We start from the raw sequence: 15,552 nt of genomic DNA, 5'->3' as shown, positions 1-15,552 counted from the left end.
CTATCTGCTAATTTTCACATTTCTATACAGTAACCCCTTTTTTTATGCCTTTGAATTTATTCCTACAAAAAAGATAATAATAATCAAGTACTGAGACGAGCCTGATCCTTCAGTTTTCCCTTCTGAGAATCGTGTCTTTATGACACTTATCCCTGGAAACACACACACACACAGGTGTCAGGATGAACACTCCCTGTCACACAGCTGCATAGGGACAGGCATCAGAGCTACCCGGGGGGACTGTTCCCTGGGCAGCTTCCCAGGATGCCCAGGAGGACACCTGCAACCATGAACTGTACTCCCCGGGCCCTCTGAAAGTTGCTATGAAACCTCACCCTTACTAGGAGGAGTGCACACCTTCTCACAAGGCCCGGAAGGCGTGGAACCTTGATTCTGAAGTTCTAGCTCAGCACCCACCAACGCTTCCTTCCCAGGAAGGTCCAAGGCCCTGCAGGTGTGGGACGGCGACAGGCAGTTCTGCATGTCTGACCCAAAGACCCAGCGGAAACAACTTAGAGGAGGAAAGTGCCTTCTGGCTCGTGGTTTCCGTGCATCACCGTGGTCGGCCGACCCCATGGCTCTGAGCCTGAAGGTGAGGCAGAGTGCCTTGGAGGAGGGGGTGGAGGAGGGGGGTTCTACTCTAGGTGCCCAGGAAACAGGGCGAGCTCGAGTGCAAGGGATGGAACAAAATACCACCCCAACGGCATGTCCCCAGTGACCCACGTCCTCCAGCCACACCCCACCTGCCTGCAGTTGCTACCGATTAACCTATTTGAAATGGATTAATCCACTGGTGAGGCCACAGCTCTCATCATTTTACCTCTGAAACTTCCTGCATTAATCACTCAGGGCTGGTGGAAGGCAGGGGAGGCCCCAGCACACCCGGAAGGTGGCCAGACCCTATGACCTCACTTTGCCCGGCCCAGCCTTTCCTACTACCTCACCTCGCATCCAGACCTCACAGAGGGAAGGCCCCCTTTGGGAAGGGCGTGAATCCAATGCTGATCACATGCTGGTAAGAACACTGTGGATATTAGTAGCATTGCTCACTTAGAGTCACACAGGAAATGGTTCAGAGGGGACCCGAGTGCATGCCACAGGGGCCCAGCTGCTGTGGAGCTCACGCCCCTCCCCCGCCCCCACCCGGCCTACTGCACCTGGGGAGCAGCTTGTCCTCACCCCCCGCCCAGTGTGCGTTAGTGTCCACTCAGGAAGGCTAGATTGTTCAGAGAAGTTAGAAACCTAGATTTGCAGTTACATTTTCTAATTTTTAAATGTTGGTTGCTTTTTAAAAAAAATAAAGCCACTGTGAGGGCCAAAGTAAAAGCCAGTCCACAGACAAAGCGTGACCACCACTTGGAGCCTTCAAGTTAGTGCCGTCCTCCCGCCCGCCTGTCTTGTTAGGGAGAAGACAGGCCTTCCAAACAGACTCCGCCAGAGGCTCGCAGCGTTATGGTAATAGCCTTTTGCTTGACACGGGTTTACCCGACATCCCATGCTTTAGGCACAAATGAGACAAATTAAGGGCACTCAGCTGGGAACAGTGCATATTTTTTTCATTAAGGAGCTGAGCAAATCATTAATCGCCCAGGGCTGGTAGAAGGCGGGGGAGGCCCCGGCAAACCAGAAGGTGGCCAGAGCCTATGACCTGGCTCTGCGCAGCCCAGTCTTTCCTACTACTTCAACGAGGGGCCCTGGACATGCTCCTTTTCCAGCCCCGTGTGGCAGCAGCAAGCCCATAGGGGTGGGAGTGAGTGTCCAGTCCCCCAACAAGCCAGGCCTGCAGACCCAGGTCTGGGCAAGCAGAGGAATCTCCCAAGAACAAGGCGCCCCCTCTCACTGGTGCCTGAATTCCCATGTTCACCCTGTGTGCTGATCTGGGCTGGACCTCTGGGGGTGTCCCTGCTGGGTTCCAAGGCCCCTCCTTGTGTCTAACGGCTCAGTCTTCACCCCATCAGCTGGACCACTCACCTCGTTTGCCTGGACTTCTTCAAAGAGCACATCCCTAGAACCCCTCTTTCCTGGACAAGCCAGGAGGGTCCCACTGAGCGCAGGCGAAGCCCAGGAAAGGGTCTCAGGTCCACAAGGCAGGACCCAATCAGGCTGTGGAGGACATGGGACATGGGGGGGGGCATTTCAGCAGTTGAAACAGAAGGTCCAAGGGGACTGAGACAAGGGTGGGGACACCAGGGGGCTGTCTCAGGGCTGCCAGCCACCCTCCTCACTACTCAAAGTGCTGTTCCCAGGCCAGCTGCTATTAGAAACACCAGGGCTACTGGTCAGACCCTAGGGGAGGCGCGGCACAACGAGGCGTGGGCACACTTGCTCTGGGCTCAGTGTCAACTGGGGAAAGGACAGAATGTGGTTCCAGAGAGTTCCAGGGCAACAGAGCAGAACAGAGAAGTCAGTTTCCCTCCCTTGTTCCTGGAGACTAGATCTCCCAAGCTCCCAGCAGGCAAGGCACTAGGGGGTGTGTTAGGACCCAGGGACTCAAAGCACATGGCCACCGTCCCACGTTCAATGTCCCCTGACTGACTGTGAGTCTTTGAGGAGAAGAGACCACATTTTTAACCTTTTTTGCCTAGATTTTCCAGAAGCTTCCAGACAAAATGCATTGAACTCTATTGGGTTGGGATGCTTTAGGCTGCAAGTAACAAAATCCCCCACTAATAGCGGCTTCATTGTGTCCTAGTATTGAGGGTGGGCAGGTGGCTGCTGCTTGGGCCATGATTATGGCACCTGTGGGGTCAGGGGTTCTTCGTTCCACGTCCACCACTTCATCCTCATGTAGATGGCCCAATGGTCCCAAGATGGCTGCTGTTGCCAGAAGCCTCCTGCCAGCCTCAACCCAAGAAAGGAAAGCAGAGCAAGTGAGCGGGAGCCCTTCCAGCAGAGCAAAACATTTCTCAAAATTTCCCGTGACTTCCACGTAAATCTCTGAGATGCCACAGGGCCACCTCGGACACAGCAGAGGTGCCTGGCAGGGGAGCAGGGTGGCAGTGAGGGGCATGGGTCACTCCTGGCCCACTGGCTGGAGTCCAGGAGGACAGGACGGAGCAGCCGTGTCCTTTCACGTGAATGAGTACACGTGGCTGCCCTCGGTGGCCATGAACCAGAGCCCCTTACCCCCAGGTATCTGCAAGATGGTGTCATTGGCTTCTTCTCCATGACAACCTGCCTTTTCAAAATGTCAGAGAAATGGAGCAAAGTCTCAGAGAATAACAGAATTTCAGTCTGAGGTCTCAGCCCCATGGAGCTGGTTCTGGAGCATGATTGGCGGGGGCCTGTAGAAGGCAAGCCCACCATCCCCACAGTAGTGGCCACATGGAACAAGGTAGACCTGGCCTCTTGGTCCAGAGAGGCTGCCTGCCCTGGGGAAAAGCATCCCAGGTACCCGTGCTCCAGGGGGCATCGTGGAGGAGCTAGTCAGACGCTCTGCCCTGCCCGGTGTGTGCCCTCTGATGGCTGGTAAGCCGCTGGGGCTGCTGGGTAGCCTCCAGGAAGGGATGCAGCCAGAAGTGGGAGGCTGGTCTCACTGAAGCCCAGGAAGGGTGATGGAGGATGGTGTCCATTCCATGAGCCACCCAGAGTGTACAGCCTGGGAGCCTCAGGATCTCCCCAGGAGCTGATCTGAGTGGGGAAATTGGAAGGGGTGTGCTTCCCCAGAGCCTGCCCAGGAGGAACTGACCCTGAGTCCAGGCCACGGGAGGAGAAGCGTTCCAGCCTCAGGAGGGGAGTGGGGCGCAAGGGCCGTGTCTCAGCCCGGAGGCCAGGCGGGGAGAGAGTGAAGAATCGGGGCTTCATTGACATGTGTCCTTGGGAGGGTATCTCCTCCTCGGGGCTCTCTGTTTTTACATCTGAAAAATGGTGGTAAGGACTGAGGATAAGAGGGTGGACCTCAAGGCCTGGCACAGGGCCCTGACCAACATCAAATCATAATCCTGGTCACTAACAGGACCAAGTCCAGCTGGGGTGCCCTTGTGGCTGCCCCTCCCCTGACCCTATGCCACAATAGCCAGTTGGAACAAATAAACCTACAGGACACCTAGTTAAAATTGAACTTCAGATAAACAATAAATCAAATGTTTATTATCAGTATGTCCCAAACATCTTGTAGGTTGTACTGAAACCAACGATGTAATTGTATTTTCAACCTGAAGTTCAAGTTTAACGGAGGCATCCATCCTACATTTGATCTGGCCATTCTCCAGGGTCCCAGTGAGGTGGGGCAGTGGATGGAGAGACGCAGTTTCTGGAGTTGTCTGAGCAGAAGGGTCAGAGTGACCAGAGGGATTCACGTTGTGAGCACTTGAACTGAAGTCTCTGACTGAAGGAATCCAACTCCCAAGGCTGAAAGGAGAGGAGCCACCTTAGAGCAAAGCCCGGAGTCCCGCCCTCCGCCAGGGCCATTATGGCGCCCCCTCTGGCTCCACAGAGCAGGAGAGCGAGGCGCGGGCAGTGAACTAGTCCTGGCCAGCACACGGCTGCACCCTGGGTCTGCCTGGCCCACAGGCCGATGCCCCACCAGCAACCCCACTGCCTCCGCTGCTTGGAAGAGCACAGAGAGCATTCAGCTTTTGTGGGGAGCAAGTATTGAAGTCCATGGATGAGGGGAGCTTGCCCCTCAGCATCTTCCTCTGCCCAGTGGAGATGCACACGCTGCCATCTTCAGGGGATGCTGGGGGCTTAGTTACTTAGTGTGCCCTGGGCACTGGATGCCAACCCTGGGCAGACCAGGGCTGCTTATCAGAACCACTGTTACAGTCAGTCAGCCTCTCTGATCCACCTCAGCCCTGCAGCCCTTGGTCCCCCTCCTCTTGGGCCTGTCCTGCAGCCTGAGGTTGCCCACCCAGAAAAGAGGGACCTCCCAGAACCTCCAGCCTCCTGGAGGATGACACGGGCAGCACTCAGCTTGGGGCAGGGCACAGGTGGACACTCACAGGCGTGGCTGTCCTACTTTAAGAGCCAGGGCACTGGTGTGAGAGCCAGCAGCCTCTCTCAGTCCCCACTCCCCCTCGGGGACCTTTCCGCAGCCCTCCGGGGCAGCCGTCACAGGCCACACCTGCAGCTGGCAGGCCCTCTCTCACGCTGCCCAGACGCCCTCCCGCCACAGCCCTCTCCTTGTTTATGTGCCAGGAACAATGCAGACCAGAGGCCCAGGGAGTTTTCAGTTAGAGCTGCGGCTGCAGGAAGATGATTGTCTCTCTAACGATCCACACGCATCATCGTTAATGACCCTGGCCCACGCTGCCCGCCCCGAGGTCAGACAACGGTTAATGAGACTGCCATCATTAATTAATCCCCGAGGCAGTGGACTCCTCTTGTCAACATGGCCTGGGAGCAGCGCCTCGGCCTCTGTCTCCAGGGCCTCCCTTCTCCTCTCCCGGGTTCTGCTGCCTGGCTTCCCGGGGACGCCAAACACTGGGGTCCCTGAGGGGCCATAAGTGCATTTGCTGGGCTTCGTAGGTACCTTCCCAGGGTCGTGGGCATTTTGCCCAGGAATGAGACACGTGCCCCCTGGGCTGGGACAGTCCCGGGAACAGAGGAGGTCGGGCCCAGCTTGGGAGTCCCCACCAGGAAGGGAAAGGTGCTCCCGCCTGTCCCTTTCTGGGCCAATAGCTGACCCAGGGCCTTTGAACCTTCTGCTGGCCTTCACCAGCACCGCCTCCATGACCAGCTGGGGTGCTGCCCACTGATGGGCCTGGTCCTGCTTGATGATGCTGGAGCTGGAACCCATGGCCAAGCCAAGCTCCTGCATGTGCAGATTCCCTGAACCTTTGTGGCAGCCACAGCGCTAAAACCAACATCATCAAAGCCAAGGGTCTAGTGGCCCAGGGTCCTCGCCACCTCCGGAGCACCCCGGCCTTGTGTTTGTACTGATGGACGTTCCGCGGCCATCTTACTTTCCCTAGCCCTCATTGTTCTCATCTTTTCAAGTGGAGTGAAAACGGAAGGACATTCATGAAGAGATCCGCGTGCAGATGCCTTTCATTGTTCATGTATTTTTAAGTCTTGGTAGCAATCTGTCCCCTAATTCTTCAGCAAATTTTTCAGCCACTCATATTTATCAAGTCGTCCCAAAGTATTTGACTGCTCTCTTTTTTCGCATTCACAATTTCTCAGTTTACGTGATAATTCAGTTGAATTGTGAGTTAACATTACACGTATAACTGGCATATGAAGGTTGGGAAAAAACACCTCTAACTCTTGGGCCCAGGTGGCTCGTTGGATTGAGGCAGAGTTGGAGAGCTTACGGGGCGCAAACTGGCAGCCTGCTAGTGTGGACCTGGAATATTCCCAAAGACCAGTCCACTTGGGCAGGATTTGGACCCCACGTGTCTCTGGGGAGACAGTGGAACCTTTAAGAGATGGGCACAGAGGGAGGTCTTCAGGTCATTTGGGGCTTGCCCTTAAAGTGACTGTGGCACCCCAGGTTCTTCCTCTCTCTTCGGTTCCTGGGTGAGGTGAGCAGTTCTGCTCCACTACACAGATCCTGCCGTTGCCAGCCGTCCCCACCAGGAGAGGCCCGGAAGCCACGGCCTGTCTGACCCTAAACAGGAACCTCCAAAACAAACCCTCCCTCCGTGTAATCGATCATCTCAGGTGCCTGTTAGAGTGACAGGTGACTGACACTGCTGCAGTCCCTCAGGGCGCTGCGGGGATCCACGCAAGGTGCAGCGGCTGTGCAGGCCAGCTCTCTGCTGCTGGGACTCATGCCCAACCTGGCAAAAGTCTTAGGGCCAGGTGCTTGCAAAGACCTCCAGGTGGGGGGAAATCCACAGGAACATGAACACCAGGCCAGAGGGGGTGGCCCATCTATTTCCAAGCCCCAGTTTCCCCACAGAGTGCGCACCCCCAGCTGGAAGCCCTCGCCTTTGCTCTGCCGACACAGCGAGCACTGGATCCGAGGCGCAGTCCCTCGGCTTGTGCTGCAGCTGGGCCTGCAGGTCCACCGCCTCCCGGCCACCCCCTCTAGCTTCCCTGGGCCTCAGCGTCTCCCCGTGGAAAACAGGGAGGATGATAATAGGCTCCGTGTGGCTGCAGGACCGAGCTCAGGGCTGTGGGGCACTGGGCACAGGGCTGGGCCTCGGCCACCTCAGGACCAAGGCTGCTGGCTGCTGTTTGAGGCAGAAGCAGACACAACCTGAGAAAGGGGAAAGAACCACGGCCAACTGGCCGCAGCCTGCTGTTGAGAACATCATATTCTAACAAACACACCTGCAAATGTCAGGGCCAAGCCCTGCTCGGTGGCCAGAATGCCTACCTTTCCTATGAGGACAGCCACCCTCAGGCAATAGTGTCCTCTTAAAATGGGACCTGCCACGGACAGGGACCAGAGAGGAGATGACACCAGCCCAGCAAACCCAGGCAGCGAATATCTGGCTTCAGTTCTGTGCATTTTTAACATTTGTATAGTAAGCTGTTGGGGGTGGGGTCTCCCCGGCCCCCAGGAGGCCAGGATCAAAGGGCCATTTCCTTGTATTTCTTTTAGTTTCTTAGACCCTGTTACTTGTAACCCCAGCTTATAAATGCTTACGCAGTCATTGCTGCCAGGTGCACACCCAGGCCTGCACGCGGTCTATTATTCCACGGATGGAAAAGTCTGAGATTAGATGACTTTTTTAACAGGGGTGAAGAGCAGCAGAGGGTTGTGCTGATAGGAGATGTCAACCTGGGCGGGAGATGTCCTGCCCGGGGTTCTGGCTCCCAGAGACTCACCCTGGGGCTGCCTTTGTGGACACATTGAACTCTTTCTCACCAAGGCGTCTTTGCTGGGGCACAAGCCCTGCTCTCTCTACTCCATAGCCTTGTAGATCCAGGTGGTTTCTCCAAACCAAGGACCAACGCCAACCCAGCCTGGGGAGTTTAACTGGTGGCCAGAGGCTCAGGTTTGAGAGCTCTGCCCGCAGCCTGACTCCAGGTTTGAACACACTTGCTTCATGGTCATCCCCTTTGTGCCATCTATGAAATGGGAACACCCTGGGGCTGCTGGAGGGGAGCAGCCCCGTTACCCACCATGCAGAGAGCAGCTGAGACCCGCTGGGTCCTAACAGACCCTTGTTATTTATTCTTCTCAACAGCTGGGAGGCTTTTCCACGCCTCAGTTTCCCCAGCTGTAAAGTGAGTGGAGACCACATGCTGGGCCGATGTACTGACAGGACCCTTTGCCCAGGGCTGCTGAGGGGCCCGAGAGACCACCCGGCTCAGGAAAGGGTCAGGGCAAGACGCACAGTAGGTGCTCGTTCTTGCTTTATGACAAGAGAGCCACATGCCTTAGGCCCAGATGTGAGTCGCCCAGCGAATGTGCTGAAGAAAGAGCCGCAGGAAGGAGCTGGCCCGTCTGCCCCTCACGCACAGGCCCCTTCTGCTCCCAGACCGCGTGACCTCGATACGTGTGTGCCGCCAGGCCCGGTCGTGACCGCCCGCCTCACTGGGTGACCTACATTTCTTCAGTGGCGGCTGCCGCAGACATTCCAGGGGGGGTGAACACAGGCACGTGGGCACACGCAGCCCCGGCTGCAGGCTGGCACAACGGCTGTCTAGACAGCGCTGGGGCGGAAAGGCCTCCCACCGTGGAGGCGGCTGCTGGGGCCGCGGCCAGGACAGCCGTGCAGGAGGCCGCCCTGCTCCCTGGGGCCACATGGCCCCGTGGGAAGGTAGGCAGAGGCTGTCCTTCCTCCTCCCTTAAACAGAAGCCAGTGGCCGGGGCCAGGGTCCAAGCCACTGCAGCTTACCCTGAGGGAAGGGCAGGCTGCCTTCCAGAAGGAAGGGAGCAAAGACACCCTGCAGAGAGAGGCGGAGAGCCACTGGCCACCTGCTGAAGGAGCCCTCTGAAGGCATCTGGCAGCTGTCAAGAGGTGTTAAGGGAGTTTGAGCAGGACTCAGAGTGACCTGTCATCAAGGACACGGCAAGTCTGCAGAGTGTCCCAGAAGAACACATGGGGACGCAGGGCTCTTGCCTGCACAGGCCCACAGCTGTCCTGACCACACCTGTCCATCCCAGGGACCCCGGCCGGGTTCCCAGATGCCAACCCTGTGGGATCCATGACTCACCCACGGTGCCGGGCTGTACTTAGAAGATTGGAGACCAAAAGAGAAGGAAACGGTGACAATGAACACATCATTATTAAATTCTTTAAAAAATGGCTTCTGTGCAATTTCCCTAAATTCATCTCACCTAGCAAACGTTGGCCCATGCTGTCTTCTTTCTACCACTTTGTTTAAAAAATTGAGGAAGCTGTCATTCAGAGAGCACGAGGCTCCCCTCGGTCCTTCCGGGAGCCAAGAGCCCTGAGGCTATTGGTGTGCGCCTGCTGGGGACTGAGCTCAGGAGACCTCCACGCCAGCCAGTCCCCAGGCCCCTTCTTTAAACTTGATTTTGAGACACAGTCTCACTAAGTTGCTCAGGGCCTGGCTAAGCTGCTGCTGCTGGCCCTAAACCTTTGATCCTCCTGCGGCAGCCTCCCGAGTGGTGGATTCCAGGCCTGTGCCTGAAATGCTAGTGCCCTGGATGCTAGTGGTCCCTGCTGACCTCACTTACCAGCAGACCCTGGGAGGAGGGCAAGTCCCTCTGAGTGCAGATCGGAGGCTTCCTGCCCTAGGTTCCTGGCCCAGGCTCCTGACCCGTCTCTGAGTCCCCCAGCATCTGGCCAAGTCACGACTGTCCCCCTCTACCCGCCTCCCTCCATTTATCAGAAGTCCTGCATGTCAGTTTCCCCCTGCCCACACACACTCAGCAGAAAGCCAGGCAAGACCACCTGAGCTGCCTATTAAATTATTTTAACTTCATGGTGTTCAGTTCCATAGTCAATTAATTCCATTTCATTTTCAAGGGTCGCATCAGCCTGTCTTTTTCTTTTTCCTACAGATCCATTAATTCTGTGGGATCAATCGGTCGTGCGTGTTGGTTTTCTAATGGTACAGACTTCGCCTGTCTCTGTCCTCCTGACCTGCCCGCCTCCTGGCCATGGTGTGCTGGACGCCCAGGCCTGCTGGGGCTAGAGAGGTCAGGGGTGGACCTGGCAAGGACCCTCCAGAGAGGCATTTCTGGATGCAGGTGGACAGGTGCCCATCCTTGGGAGGGGGTACTGCTGCCCACCCAGGCTATTCCTCCATGTCAGGGGCTGGGCTCAGGGACCCCCTCGGTGTTCATGTTCCTGTGGATTTTCCCCCCATCTGGAGGTCTTTGCAAACTCGTGGCCCTAAGACTTTTGCCAGGTTGGGTGTGTGACCCCCTCTGGCCAATCTGAATAGTCCAGGCCTTGCGATATCAGTGATTGGATAAGGCCTGGTCAGGTGACCTAATCAGGGCCAATCAGAGTCTTTTTGAAAACCGATTCAGATTCTGTAGGAAACAAAGGATTATGATCTCTTCTCTGAGCTTACTAGCTGTGAAGGCATCGGAAGCCCACTCTGCCGTCACTGGGAACTGACTACCTGGTAATGAAGCCAACTAGGAGAGATGCGCGAGATGTTGAGGGGAGAGTAAGTCCTGCTGTTTCCAAATACCCCTTGGTCCAACTGTGCCTGAAGGCCACCAAACTGAAGTTGCATGTGCCAGCAATTTCCCCTTTCTTTTGTTCTGTTAACCCAGTTTTGCACGTCTTCCCTTGTTCAAGTCGCGTCTGTGGAACATCACCCTGGGCTGTGTGCCCAATTTTCCTCCCTGTCCCCCTCGCCTGCTGATCCAGACACAGCCCAGAAGGCAGCCCGACTGAGCGGGAGGGAACGTTCCAGAATGTACGTCCTTCAAGGCTCAGCCTGGGCAGCACCTTCTCAGGTGCCCTAGGGTCCCCTCCCAGGCTGCCTAACATCCCACTGGTGCCCCTCAGCAGCTGTGTGACCTTGAGTGAAAGGTCACAAACCTCACTGACTGTAGGATGTGGTTTGTGCACAGGCCTGTCCGCCTGAGCAGGGGGGCCACAGCACCAGTTCAGAACAGAGTCCAGCCGAGGCGTGGTCCTCGGCCAGCGGCCGCCACCTTCTTGTTCTCTAGCGCCTTTCCTGGCAGCTGCCTTCCCGGCCTCTCTTGAAGCTCTGGCCCTTTCTTCCCCTCCTCAATACTCTGCCTCCCTGGTCTCCCACGTGCCTGGCAGGTCCTGGGCAATAGTGACCCCCATGCCCCCTGCCCGTCCCTCTCCTCGTCTGCAGGGACGCACCGCAGGCTTGATCTACAAGCAGGACTAGCGTGAGGAGGGCAGGCAGGAGCAGCAGGGGGCGAGGGAGCCAGCTGGGCAGGGGGCTCCCAGGCTGTGCACCGGGGTCACCAGGAGCTTTACCAAATGCTGTGCCCAGGACCCAGCTCCCATGGGACTGGGCTGGGTGGGGTCAGTCCAGGACTCCTCCGGGTGACTGTGAGTGGGAACAGGGCCAGAGCGGCTGGGACAGAGGGTCTCAGGGACGCTCCCTGGTCCTCTCGAGAGCCTCAGCAAAGACCCAACCTGCTTCTCACGTCACCTGGCCCCTCTGCCGGCCATTTGAGTGTGGCCTTGCTCCGAGGCTGGGTGCCAGGATGATTTGGCATCACCCGACACAGCTAAGAAGACAAACAAGGAGCGGAGTCCCCACTCCAGCACTCCCTCCAGGGACCACAGACCAGCGCAGGGGCTGGGGGTGCCGGGCTGTGGGGCCCCCAGAGCACAGATGTGTGACACCAGTGCCTCGGCAGGAGGGAGGGGTCTGGACCTGGTGCCGATCGTAGTTACACGGGACTCCACTGGGTCTCGAGTTCACGAGGAGAAGCTCCACGTGGTTTCCAAGGCCCCCACTAGCGACAGGCAGACAGACAGACAGATGGTCACTGTGAAGCTCCTCTCCAGAGACCCCTCCAGGAAACTGCCTGAGGGCCAAGGTCAGCCAGATGCCAGCAGCTGGGGACGAGGCTCCGCCCGTGTTAGCACGGGGCTCCAGGGCTTCAGAAGTCCTCCCAGGGCCATGCGGGGCAGGGGGCTCCTCACAGTGGTGGGCACGTCTTCCCCCAGTTCTCAGGGGTGCCACGCCTGTTCCCGTAAGTGTGTAGAAGGGGTACTGTTGCCCTGGGGTGCCCTCTGTGCCAGCCGTCCTAGGCAGGGTACGGGGTCCTTTGAAGAGGAAGCCAGGAGCCACACTGGAGGTTGGGCCCCTGGAGCAGGTGGCCGCTTGAGTCAAGGCAGTGACAGAGGAAGGAGGAAAGTGGGGGCATTGAGATGGGTCTCAGATCACTTCACGAGGCCTGCGCACCTTCCTCGAGCGGCCTCATGTCAGTTACCTTATTTAACCCATTTAACCCTGGATTAAGCCCAAGGGCTGGTTTCCATCAGGATCACCGCTTTGTAAACCAAGAACCAAAAGGACAGAGAGGTTTACTGACATGCCCAAGATCACACAGCTGGAAGCAGCGGGTGGGAGTCCATTCTGCAATGTGCTAAGGCCCATCTTCAGCCACCCTGGACACACTGTCCAGTAAGGCGCCTGCTGGGGCTGGCCACTGGTGGGCTGGTGACATGGGCAGTGAACAGGTGGTTCTACAGGTGCTGCTGTCCACAGAGGTGGGGCTGGAAGTGAGGCAGGCTGGGCACCTGCTTGGCACTGGCTGTCTCAAGTAGGAGAGTGGCCATTGCCCTCCCCAGAAGTCACTGGGCAGGGACTTCCTGGAGCTGGCTCCCTCCAGATGGTCCTGCCAGGGCAAAGGAGAGTCCTGCTGCCCCGGGGGCAGGAGTTGCTTGCAGCCAGCATGTCTGGACCGAGTGCAGCTCAAGGTGGGACTTTCCTGTCCCAAGTTTGGTGGGTGCTGGGCGGGGAAAGCCCCTGGTCTTCCTGTCCCTGGGGACAGCCATTCTCAGAGGCCCCCTGCTTGGGGAAAGCAGCCCTTCCTAGAGCCTGGTGAGGGCTTCCATGGTCACGCAAGCGACTCCCATCCCAGTGCAGCGTGGATAACCACAGGGCAGAGGTGCCACCCTGCCGTGGTCCCCTGGGGCCCATCCAAGCATCCCGCGGCCCCGCATCCACTCCTAGGTGGGTCACAGCTTGGAGGTGGGCAGTTAGCAGCTGCCTTAGTGAAAGGTGGGAGTAGAAAGTCCATGATACGCCTTCCCCATCCTAAAACTTCCAGAAGCCCTGCTCGGACGAATGAGCCCCGGCGCCCCAGGCTGCGGAGGAAACGGGGTGATTACGATTCCGTCGCTGCTGCCAGAGGTCTCCAGGGGGTCTCCTGAGCCCCCATCAGAGGTGATAATGGCATCTGTTCATCAATTTGGAAAATGAAACTTTCCTGGAGAATGGAGCCGGGTGGGAGGAGGAAGTGGAGGAGGAGAGAAGGTGCAGACAGGCTCCCTCTGCGGAAGCGGTCAGCAGGGGCCAGGAGCCAATAAGTGGTCAGTTACTAAAGGAAGAGGACAGAGTACCGAGCTCCTGGTAGGTATGCAGTGGGCTCTGTGTAAGCCTGGAAGAGAGATCTAGAAGGTGCTGGGAGTCAGGTTCTTGGGGCTGGGACCTAAGAAAATCGTTCATCTCATGGAAGGTGGGCACAAAGTAGGTGCTCAGCCAATGTTCTCAGAATATTATTAGTGAACTTGAGAGGCATGGAAAGGAGTGTGTTGGACATTTTCCCCAAAGGAAGAGTGAGAACAGCCTGGGCCAGAGCAGCCATGGGGAGGAATCGGGACAGAGGGGAGAACGTGCCAGGCCCCGGAGAACAGGTGTCCTGATGGCAGGGCAGGCGGGGCCTGGCAAGGAGGGCTCCTCCTTGGACGAGTAGATGTCACAGCACCAGGTGGGGGAACTGCTCCTCGGGCCTGGGCTCCAGCTGGAGAAGGGGCAGCCGGGGTTCCCTCGGAGGGGAGGAGAGAGGAGGTCAGGGAGCAGGGGGGCGGGAGGAGGGAGCTGCTGAGGTCTCAGCCGCCTCCTTCTCTGGGTGGCACTTTGAAGGAAGCCACCCTGTCTGAAGGTCCCCCAAATGGGAACTTCCCCAGGTGGTTAATGGGGCACATTCACCCACAGCACAGGCACCATGTGTCCTCCAGTGTCCCAGGATCCCAAACCAGGGAGCTCAGCAGGTGGCGGTGACAGGCGCAAGATCATGGGCAGCCCCCACCTCACCCTACTCCTGCAGGACCAGATGAGTCCACAGGCAGGTGGGGAAGCAAGTGCCAGAGGCTTGGAAAATGGGGGGCAGCATCTCCCACCATGGAGGCTGCGGCAGGTGGAAGTGGGTCCCTGCGCAGGTGGCATTTGGACTGGGCGCCCACAAAACCCGGGTGCAGGCTGGAAGGGGTCTCCACCTGGAGCCTTGCCCACCTGCACAGAGCTTCCCTGGCCAGGCTGCAAGAGGACCCAAGCCGGGACCTCTCTATACTCACTCCTGCCAGCAGCACGTGCTAAAATTATTGTTTATTATTATTATTATTATCATTATTTTATTATTATTATTATTATTATTATTATTATTATTATTATTATTTTGAGGGCTGTAGTTACCTTGTGAGCAGTATGGATAATGTCAGGACTGAAGGAGGGAGGTCCCCTGATTGCCACCATCTCCCTGGTGCCGATGCCCCTCTCCTGGAGGCAGGCTGTCCCATTGTAGGAAGCATCTGGGACGGTCCCCAAGTCTAGCAGTTGACTCCATGAGCCTCTGCCGGCCGGCATGGCCTCAACCTCCGCCACCACTTTACTGAATGTGAGCAGAGAGCACTGACACTTGATGAGTCCTCGCTGCTCTGAGTCTCCCAGAGTCTGGAAAGGGGGGAAGGCGTGCAGAGCCCAACCCCGACCCCGCGGGCCTGCCGCACTGCTCTGCTCTCTCTGGCCAACGGCAGGTGTCCCTCGTTTCCACCCACCAAACCTCACCATCGGCCCTCCCCACAGCACTTGGGCCGCCACTGCTGTCCCCATATTCTCTGTGAAAATGTCCCTCACCCCCATCAGATAGGACATTTCAACTGCTCCCATCTTCTCCACGGCACTGACTGCACCCTAGAGGTCAACTGTTCCCACATTCCAGACCCAGCTACAGAAAATTCACTCTCTGCCGGGCGCGTGCTGGGTGCCAAACTAATAATAGAGTCACCTTACTTCAAACAGACCTTCCACGCATTGCAGCAGCAGTCCACAGCCAGGCATTCACAAGGCCACAAAAATCATCTTGTAACCTGCAATTCCATCATCCGGAGATAACGGCTCTTATGGTGTATTTCTATCCAGTTATTTTTCCTTACACAAAAACCAAGGAAACAGGCATATTTTTTTAAAAAAATGAACTGTCACAATCATTTAATACTGTTTTATGAACCTTTTCACCACACGGATTATTTCCCGAGTCCCTAATCTTAGTGACGGGATCCTCTTCCCTGCAGGCCTGAGCCCTCGGGCACGTGCCCAGCTCCGCTCAACCGCTCTGCGGTGGAAACCCTCGGCCTGGAGTTGCGTGTGTGCGTGATCAACAACTACCAAGGACAGGCTCTTGGAGGAATATTGTGCTCCAGGTCGTTCATGGGTTTTCTCTTTGGCTGTGTTGTTCAGGACGTCATCTTTTAGCGTGTTTTCCTGTGATCTGTCTCATTTGTCCATCTTACA

This window comes from Marmota flaviventris, chromosome 2 (assembly GCF_047511675.1).
Source record: "Marmota flaviventris isolate mMarFla1 chromosome 2, mMarFla1.hap1, whole genome shotgun sequence".
Taxonomy (NCBI): domain Eukaryota; kingdom Metazoa; phylum Chordata; class Mammalia; order Rodentia; family Sciuridae; genus Marmota; species Marmota flaviventris.
The sequence above is the reverse complement of the archived record's forward strand: the minus strand, read 5'-3'. Positions refer to the sequence as shown.